Source organism: Gymnoscopelus microlampas (assembly GCF_963454915.1).
Source record: "Gymnoscopelus microlampas genome assembly, chromosome: 14".
Lineage (NCBI taxonomy): Eukaryota > Metazoa > Chordata > Actinopteri > Myctophiformes > Myctophidae > Gymnoscopelus > Gymnoscopelus microlampas.
This window is the reverse complement of record NC_139951.1, coordinates 51,926,237-51,936,437: the sequence shown is the minus strand read 5'-3', so window position 1 is coordinate 51,936,437 and position 10,201 is coordinate 51,926,237.

The following is a 10,201-nucleotide window of genomic DNA, read 5'->3' as shown; positions in this document are numbered from 1 at the left end:
GGAGGCCGCCGTCCTTTTTCGGAATAAGGAAATAAATGGAGTAGAACCCTCTTAGCTGAGCTGAACCAGGTACACTCTCTATTGCTCTCTTCTCTAGGAGCTCTGAAATCTCCCGACTGAGGGCTTGAGACCTCAGCGGGTCGTCGACCACCGTCATCCGTACCCCAGTGAAACTTGGGGGCCGACGACTGAACTGAATTCTGTAACCCTTGGATAGCGTTGATACCACCCAAGGGTCTGAAGTCAAGGCTTCCCAGCGGCTCAGATGTTGTGGGGTGAACCGGCTGAGGACCGGGTCGGGAGAGTCACCTCCGACTCCCCCGGTCCTGAAATGGTTTAGAGGATCGGCTGGCAGGAGCCCCACGCCTAGGAGCCCTGCCTGTGGGCGGCCGGAAGGAAGGCTGTTGGGGGCCTTGTTGGGGTTGGCCCTGCCTCGGAAAGGGACGTCTGGCTCCCGAGGAGCTCTGGCCCCTGGTTGCTGGGTAAGGAGTGCCTGTGCGCCTGGGCTGAGGTGACGGGGCTGGGCGTAAGGCTGCAAACTGCCGTCTGGACCTGTTCGCCTGAACACTACGCTCCAGGGCCTCTTGAGCTGCAGGCCCAAACATCTGGCCCGGAATGACGGGCAGTGTGCGGAGTGTCCTTCTGCACCCCTCTGTCAACGGGGCCTGGGCGAGCCACACCTGGCGACGGGCCAAAGTCAGGGTGGACATCAGTCTGCCAAGTTCTCTAGTCATATAGCCGAAGGCAGCGAGTGAGGCCTTACTCAGGCTCTGAGACGGGGCATCACCCTCCGCCGTGCGGAGGGACTGGCCTAGTGCCAGTATAAGGTGAGAAAGAGAATTCCCGATACGTGCCGCCCGAGCTGCTATATCGTAGCTCCTGGTGAGGTAGTCATCAGTTACCCTGCATTGTGCTCGTGGGCAACGAGCATCCGGCCTGAGGGCCTCATCCGGCGACACTATTAAGGACGCCACGGCCGGGTCCATAGCCGGCACGTGGTCCAATCCATATTCTCCCACTTTGTCCATGGCCGCAAAGGCCCTGCAGTCTCGTGACAGGTTGAGACTGGCCCTGGACCTGGGATCCGACCAACACATTTGAAGCTCGGTGATGAAGTCCTCAGACACTGGCACTCTATAAGAGGGCTGCTGAGCGTGCCCGAAGAAGGCATTAGGAGGGGGGGGCTTCCCCAGGGGGGACATCAAGTCCAAGTCGTGATAAGGCCAGCTGAACAGCCTCCCTAGCTGCAGAGAGCCCAGTCCCAGGCCCATGAGGCTCTGCCTCAGATCCCTGAGAGCCTGTCCCCGAGCGGGTGGGGGACCCGCCCGCTTCCTCCACGTCCTCATGCTGTGCCGTTCCGGACGTAAACTGGGAGTCCGAGGCTGCAATAGACATAGCATCGTCCTCATGTTGATCAGCACCATCGACAGTATCATGGCCATAGTTCCCATCACTGACCTGGAGTGGAGGCGCTGGGGCCACAGCATCGGTGCGGGGAGCACCAGGCTGCAGGTTGAGAAGAAGGGCCTTAATTTGAGCAAACTCAGTGGTCAATGTGTCCACTTTACGAGACAACGGATCCTCCCGACGCCTCCTCTTGGTGTCTGAGGGCTCAGTACCTGGGCGCTGGCGCTTAGAAAGACCCTTTACAGGGCTCAAGACTGGCATTCCTGAGGAAGGTATTTCGGTGTCCTCCTCAGCCTTGCCTCAGATGCCCAATGCCAAGACAGTGTGGGCACAGGTCATGGCCATCTTCCGATCCCATAACAGCCGAGCATGTGTTACAGGTGTCACAGCCGTCATACATTGCTCTCTTTTTCCTTTCTCTTTTTACCCAGCGACAAGCAGCAGTGGATGGGCTAAACCCTCACAATGCTGACGCTATGTTGCGGTGGTCCGCACACGGTTGTAAAGCGTCAGAATGGGAAACACTCAACGCTAATACTTTATATTCCGTTGGTCCAGCGACTAGCAGTAAGGAGTGGGAAACACTCGCAATGCTGACGCTATGTTGCGGTGGTCCGCACGCGGTTAGCGTCAGAATGGGAAACACTCAACGCTAATACTTTATATTCCGTTGGTCCAGCGACGAGCAGTAAGGAGTGGGAAACACTTGCAATGCTGACGCTATGTTGTAAAGTGGCTGTAAAGCGGCAGAATGGGAAACACTCAACGCTAATACTTTATATTCCCTTTGGTCCAGCGACGAGCAGTAGGGAGTGGGAAACACTCGCAATGCTGAGGCTCTATGGCGGTGGGCCACACGCCGCGGTGGCGTGGTCCCTTAAAAGCGGCAGAGCGCTTTTTTTTTTTTTTGTAAACAGTACAATAACTGCACTCACCGTCGCTCCAATGTACGGCTACTCCACGTTATCCGTGTCGGGACAAGCAACAACGGTGGAGCGGGCGAAGCTCACGCTGCTATCTGTTGTTAGCTTCAGTGCTAGCAAGCTAGCTCCATTCACCGCTGCAGGCTCCTACATGCTTCGTTTTCCTTTCTTTTTTTTCCTTTGTCCTCTTTTCTCTTCCTTTTCGGTTCTATCCGATGTATAAAACAGACTACGCAGTCTCTGGAGGACGAACTAGTCCGTAGCCCCAACCTTCATGGTCGCGAGACTCCACGCGCAGCTGTAGTTGTATCGACCTACGCCTCTTGGAGGCGAAAAGATGAAAGAGGATGATCGCTGTGTACACCGCACCTATGTAGGTAGCGTGCACGCACACAGGTCACGAGTGACTTTGTTGGTATTAATATTCGACCTATGCGCGAGCGCGCGATGAATATCCAGGTGTTGAAAACACTGCCTCTGGCGGTCATCCGGAATTCGTAGAACCTTAGTTATATGCATAACTCTCGTTTTCTCATCTTGGTTTTAGTTAAAACTCTGAACAAGTTGTAGTGTGACTCTGTCAGTGCTTTACTTATGAAGGACAGAACTAAGTACATTACAGTAGTAGAGACATGTATGAGAATGTCATGCCTGTCACCTGTTTGTAGCCTTGTTGTGTAGCCTTGTTGTGTACAGTAACCCTCATTTATGTTCCCAGAGCAGACTTTAGGTATTTATTATATATCTGTTCTTCTTGTATTGTATATGCTGCTGTCTTGGAACAGGAAACACAGAGGCCTCTATACATACATAGACACCACATAGGCAGAACCTTTGTGAACACACTAGGTAAGGAGGGGTTGTCACTTATGTATGTTTGAACATTGTTTGGTTAGAGTAATTAGGACAGGATAACCCCACGTTTGTAACTACTTTCCCTGCACACTTCACCGGGTATGGTCTAGTGTTTATAATCCAGGGTGTGGCTACAGAGTTTATACATCTTCATTTCACTGATGTTCTTGTTTTATTGGATGTTATTTATTCAATACACTTATTTGTTTTATCTCTTGCTCATTTGATGTTCCTATTTTGTCTCATCTGTTAGTAAGTATGTAGCTGATATATGTCACTTATACCTTAGCGCTAGGTATACTCTTAGTTGCTTGTTTTAGAAGAGAATGCACTTCATACTTCTGGTGATTAGTAGTTTTCCTACCTATGTTGAATGCACTTATTGTAAGTCACTATGGATAAAAGCGTCTGCTAAATGACTGTAATGGAATGTAATTCTTCCACCACTGCGCTTGAGGCGAGGCCCACTAAACACTTAAAATAGCAGATATACAAGCTCACAGCACAGCACAAAGTGACGCGCTGTGAGCTTGTAGATCTGCTATTTTAAGTGTTTAGGACCTGATTAGGACCTGAGGTCTCAAACCCTTTTGTGCCAAGGGCCCCACAAACACTTAAAATAGCAGATCTACAAGCTCACAGCGTGGCACTCGGTGCTGTGCTATGACCTTGTAGATCTGCTATTTTTGAATAGCCCAATAAATCTAAAGGGACACGTTCCCGGATTGAATGTGTTAATGTTGAACATTTATCTGATATCTCGTGGAATTCAGTTTATCATTCATTTAGTTTTTTATTCCACTCTCTGAGGGTGTTTTAACAAGTTCAGGTTCTACGTTGAATTGTATTAAAAGTATCAAATCAAATAAACATTATTATTTATAATCTCACTCCACCTTTTAGTAGAACTCAGCGTCTTCTGGTCCATGGTGTCTCTGTGATGATACAGAGTTCCTCACACACACACACACACACACACACACACACACACACACACACACACACACACACACACACACACACACACACACACACACACACACACACACACAGTATGGTGTCAGAGTAGAGTCATGTAGTGATGTACCCATCTGTTTCTTCTGTAGGAGGACACACACACACACACACACACACACACACACACACACACACACACACACACACACACACACACACACACACACACACACACACACACACACACACACACACACACAGTAACAACTGAAGTATTAAACGTTGTCTTTTCAGAAATGCACCTCAGAGCCTGGAATTCAAACACTGGAAGATATATTCATAATTCATTCATCAAACTAAAACACAGCAAAAAAAGAGTGTGTGTCAGTGTTTGTCTGTCCAAGTCCTAACCTACCCCCCCCTCTCTCTTTATTCTTTTGTACATATTTCTCACTCTTTATACCAGTAACCTGTAAACTGATTGTATGACATTCTGTATAGTAGTGTGTATATCTGTCTGTCTCTTATATGCCATCATGATTTGTGTGCATGGGGATCTCATCTTAAACAAGCTCAGTGCTTAATGAGTCTTCCAGTTTAGTAGATCTTATATTGTGAATTTGTACTTCCATGTACTGTTGTTCTCATGTCTTACTAAATAAAGTACATCAATCAATCAATCAACAAAAACATTGTTGCCTATGAATACACAAACAACATAAAGGCTTTGTTTGTGCGCTGAAAAATGAAAATCAAGGCTCTTTGGATGCAAAGAATAGTATTTTACTTACAAAAGTGACAACCAGTGACATGGTGAAATAAAGTGACACAGAGAGTAGATGTTTGTCCTCAGACCATCATCAACACTGGTCACTTTTTAAACTTTTGTAAAAGATTATGTTTGAACCCAAAGAGCCTCCATGTTCATTTCTCAGTGAGAAAAGCCTGTTTGTTGTTCATGGACTTTCATGATGGACTCTCTCATACATGTCTTCAGCCCTGATGAGCCTTGAGTTTAGAGAACAAACTGTCCTATAGCTCTTTGTCTATGAATACAAACATGATCAATAACCAATATACATTACACCCCAGGTGATGAGACAGTTGGGACAAGACCAGTGTCTGGGAGGTTAACCAGAATAGAGGCTCACTGAAAACACTGACCACCATTTTATTAAATGAGGCACAGTTTACGGAGCTAGTTCAGGCCAGGCAACTCAGGGATTGGGCCAACCGATCAGGTGACTAAGTCACATGCATTTTTCTCCTGGTCGGTGGGTTATAAGCATTGCTCTGCCTACCTGTTCATTCTAGTTGCGCTCTTCTGCTGGGCTGACGTGCCGTACCTGCTGCTGATCTGTTACTGAGATCCTGCCGGATCTGCTGCCTTTGCTTGCTACGTATGCTGCTACCATGAATAATCTCATCCCACCGCCTCCCCGGCATCCACCTGTAGGTTCTGTTTCTAGATCCCCATGGGGGTTTAATTCATTCCCTGTAAATGCTATTTGGCATGTAACATTCATTAGAATGTTATTCTTACAGGGAATGAATGGATTCAGATGCCTGACGCCAAACTATGCTTCCTCATGCTTTCTATATCTATGCTCAAGCTTGCTTAAATATATTCTAATCCAATCCAAATGTTGTCTGACTGAAATACTTATTTATCTTATATTTAATTCTCTATTTACAAATGAGGGTCTAAATTACATTTAAGGCCAAATATTTCTTCAAATGCTACATTATAACAGAACCTGTGATAGATAAACAAACTGAAGGGTAACTTTAGCTCTGATAATGATGTAACATGTATGTTCACATCATGTTCAAGGTTTAGCTGCCTAATGGACCTGTGTCCATCTGGGGGTCCTTTAGGAAGTAGGGGGTACAAGAAGCTTTCACGTAGGATATAACCCCCCTTTTGTGGCCATAAAAGTGTCTTTGAGTACTTAGAAAAGCACTATATAAATTCCAGATATTATTACTATTATTATGATTATTATATGGAGCTGACTGACTTGTTTTCACCTGATAAAAATAATGAAAATGATGCTTTTCCTCCTCAGACAATTTAACTTCTTTAACAAAATGAATGTTTGTGTTCCAGGAGCTTTGTCTGGAGCTGAGGTTCATGGTTCTGAAAAGACTCTCAGAGAACATTGTGTTCCAACCTGAAGCTGGTGTCTCCATCATGGATGTGTGTCTGTTTCTCATCCTCCTCCATCTTCTTCTGACCACCTGAAACACACGTTACAATGACATTTTTCGGTTAAATTGCAGTTATTAAGGGCAAGGGCGCCGATCACGTGGGGGCGCCGGGTCCACAGCCCCCACGCTCAACTGATGAGACCCTCAGATCGGGGCCCAATCTAATTTCCATGACTATAGGCAAAGCAGCTCTCTGAAGGTTTAAATGGTGCCCGCGACGGCCGCGACGCATTCAACGAGCCGACCGTTAACACCTATAGAACAATAGGCAGGAATGTAACACCCCCACCCAGCCATCAGCCCCCAGGGTCGCGCACAAACAACGGCGCCCCTGATTAAGGGAAATTAATAGTTTTTTTTCTGGTTAAAAACGTCTCTAAAAACGTCTAATATAATGCATGTTTTACCTATAACTTAAATATATAAAAAACAAAAACGGTTATATTGCAGTTATTAAGGCAGATAGGCTAATAATGCATGTTTTACCTCTAACTCATGACAGACCAGATGAGCTACAAAGTCACAGACGCGACGTGGTTCTGCACCACTTTGACTCCTGATCCTGGGAGACTACCGTCTCCAAATGACGCATCTCACCCGATAGAGGACGCCGCGCTGTCGACTCTACACCGTCAACACTTTGTGAATGAGGCCGACATGAACGGACCGCTCGGTTCCTCCGACAGTAGCCTACTGAGGAAATAAACACACTGCGACAGGTCTGGTTTGATAGAACCAATTTATAAATGAAAAATGAAACTACTTTGACTATTGTGAAGGAACTAAGGTCGACTTTTAAGAAACGCCCCTGGTCGTCTGGTGGTGATTGTTTACACTTTTACACGTATATGAACACATGAATTCTCGAATATCCAGGCATTTTGCCTAATCCTTACCAAAAAGACAGGACGAATGAAGTTCCGAGGATTGGACACTATTAGCCTCTTATAAGGACTTTGAAATGTATAATTTTTGAAATTTTTGGATTTAAAATATTTTTTTTTGTGATGTATGAGTTTAAAAATATGTAGGTTAAACATGAATTCTCTCTATAAATAGACTTTATGACGAGGACCCGAACTAACAAACGTTATAGGCTATTTTTGTCTCTTTGTCTTTATTGTGTAGATTAAATGACAACCTTTCAAGAGAGGGGTGGAGTTAAATTGAGTTTTCATTGAGAAGAGAGGCTCGACTTGCCCTTTTAATAGTAAAACACTAAAAAGGCCTAATATTATGTTTTCTAGTTGGGGTATGTGTCTTAACCTGTCTTCCTATCAAAGAGTGAGCCTGAATGGAGCTACTTTTGCACGTTATTTTGTTCTTTACAGTTTGCATTGGTTGTTGCTATATACATTTTTTGTCGTAATACTATTTAGTGGAAATACTATGTTTGCTTCTTTTTATAACAAAAGGACTGGATAAGGGATAGACACATGCAGTACTACCATATTATCTTTAAGCACTGCTTTCTTTCTCTTTACTCTTTTGCTGTTTGCTAAATGTATACATGAGTACCTTAACCCTCTTTTGTGAGGACTCAGCTGTTTGTGCATTATTTCGTCTTTACTTGGACCCCTTTATTGGAACAGACTCAGATTATTTGTATTTGAAGACTGCAAGGACTTTATGTGTAATTTAATGCGATGACCATAATGACCTATTGATGTGGTGTTATGTATTTGGATTATGACTGTGCTTTTGGTGTACAAATTGGTTGGAAGTTGATGATCTCTACATGGACAGGGGGAGCTTGTCTTACCCGGACCCTATAAATTGGACACTTCCGGTGCCCACAGCACACAACGCTGATGAAGGCTTAACGCCGAAACGCGTCCGTTGTTTACTGTTCTGCAGCTTATTACCATGCTTAAAATGCTTAAAATATATAAATAAATGTACCTTTAAAAGGACTGTTCCGTGAGTGCTGGTATTCTCTTATTGCAAAGTTATTGTTCCTGACCGTGCACCCGGCGAGAAAGTTGAGTATTGTTGAAAAGAGTTGGAGCTGTGCTCGCACCCTCTATTTTGAAGATGTTACCTCTAACTCAAACAACAATAAAACCAGCAATCTGAGGACAACAGTAACAACACACTCTCCCAGCCTGTCAACTTGTGACTGTCACAGTATTTCCACTACACAGGATCTACAGGCTATTAAAGCCAACAGCACACATTTAACCAAATTCACCCACAAATACGTTTAAGCCACTTCTATTAACCACATAATAAAAGGCAGTGCACAGTTAAAAAAAGCCATGTCTTAACTTGTGCCAAGCGTTGCCTTATATTCCTTTGTGTTGCTAATGACACAATATGTACTGTATCTAATCTAGCCGTTTTTAATTAACGGTTTAATTTGGTTATTTAGAAGCCTGTATCCGTTATCCTGTTTTTCAAGCCACCGCGGAGTGTTCAAAAGCTTCCTTGGTTTACGCGTCACAAAGTGGCTGTGATTGGTTGAGATGCGCAGAGAGGGTTTCAGAGCAGGAAGCCATGCCCATATATGTCTATGGCCATGCTTTCAAAGCACGTGGTTCTCAACCTCTGGGTCGGGACCCGACATGATTTTGGGGAGTTCCCCAGATCACAGTGAAGTGACAATTCAAGGACTTTTAAGACCTTTTTAATACCTAAATGAAAGGGGGAAAAGACCATTACGGAATCAAAAGTATCTAACAAACTATACTATAAAAAACAATCAAACATTGGCCAAATCATCAAATACTATAAGAAGCAAAATTTGTGAACTTAGCAGATCTACAAGCTCACAATGCCTTGCAACGTGAGGCATGGTGAGCTTGTAGATCTGCTATTTTCACAACATTTATGTGGGGAACCGAGTCAAACAAAATATAATGCCTCAACTACAACATTGCAAGTGCTTGTCAGGGTGAATGAGATGTAAAAAACAAAACATATATTAATGTGTTTATACTGATGTGTGATGTACGGTGTCACGCCGCAGTTCACTCACACTCACTCACGGGGCGGGCCGAGTCGTTGATTTATATATTGTTTTGCGGGGCGGGTTGGGGCGGGTTCGGTTCCGTGGCGGGGCGGGCAGGGCGGGGTATGAAAAACCTGACCGTCGCATCAGTAGTGTGGGGACTCATTTTAAACAAGCTCAGTGCTTAATGAGTCTTCCAGTTTAGTAGACCTTGTATAGTGAATTGTACTTCCATGTACTGTTGTCATGTCTTACTAAATAAAGTACATCAATCAATCAAAGAAGGTTGATGCTGCATCAACAAAGCTCTCTGGATAATAAGCGGCTGCCTGAGGCCTGTGTCTCACCTGTCAGTCCTTGTGGGGAATCTCCCCGGCCGGTCTCCAGCCAGAGGCAGCTTACCATCAACCTGACAAAAGGAAAGCCCAGATACATGACTGGTATATCCTGTTGACACTATGACGACAACAGCCCCGCTAAACAGACTCCAGTCCCTTCACTCGTACAACAAGGAGCACAAGAGACGCTTCGTTCTGTCTGTGAGGACATGTCTATATAAACGTTCTGTCTCTGAGGACATGTCTATACAAACGTTCTATTCAATAGGGAGAGAGTATGAGAAATCAGAACATTATTTTGATGCTTTTCACTGTTGTACGGACAGCAGTTGAGACGCAGTCACTGATTGGCCCGATCATTTTCTTATTTCTCATACTCACTCCCTATAGGCTGAAGTCCAGACTGATACCGGGGAGGAACGAGAGGGTGAATACACGTTATCAGTCTGGACAATGCCAGGCTAGGGGTATAACACGGAGGCAAAAGAAGAAAAGGAACAGGTGTACAACACAAACACTAAGGAAGAAGGGACATTACTAGACCTAAGAAAGTTCTCTGG